The sequence below is a fragment of the Convolutriloba macropyga genome, unplaced genomic scaffold, assembly GCF_964194025.1.
Source record: "Convolutriloba macropyga unplaced genomic scaffold, txConMacr16.3 SCAFFOLD_1482, whole genome shotgun sequence".
In the NCBI taxonomy this organism is placed as follows: Eukaryota; Metazoa; Xenacoelomorpha; order Acoela; family Convolutidae; genus Convolutriloba; species Convolutriloba macropyga.
The window spans coordinates 34,105-34,558 of record NW_027452056.1 but is presented as its reverse complement, the minus strand read 5'-3'; positions in this window follow the sequence as shown (position 1 = coordinate 34,558).

The window sequence follows — 454 nt, the reverse complement described above, 5'->3', positions numbered from 1 at the left end:
TGTTAATTGATTCCTAATGGTATTTATTACTTTGAAGTTAACTGTTTCAAAAAAATAAGTTATATTTTTCACTTTAATGTTTTTGTTCTTTTTTGTATAATTGTTACCAAACCTTTTTATGGACTGGTCGCATATGGTTTCTGGTGATTTATTAGTTATTTTTGTTTAGTTTTAGGTTTATCTGACGGTATGTTGACTTTGTTATTAAATTTAGTTTTTAAGAGGGAAAAAATTTTTTTGATGTAAATAATGTTTGTTGCTGTTGTTGTTGTTTGTTTTTGACGTTCATCTTGACTCGCTTTCTTAATATTGACATATTACATCAAGCTAATGCATCAATTTTTAACTCCACTGAGTTATTTGCTTTGGAGGCTATCTTATCGTTCATACAGAATTTTTTGAAAAAGACTTTTCGCAAAAAATAATTTTTGGGTTTTTCTATCTGTTCCTCATT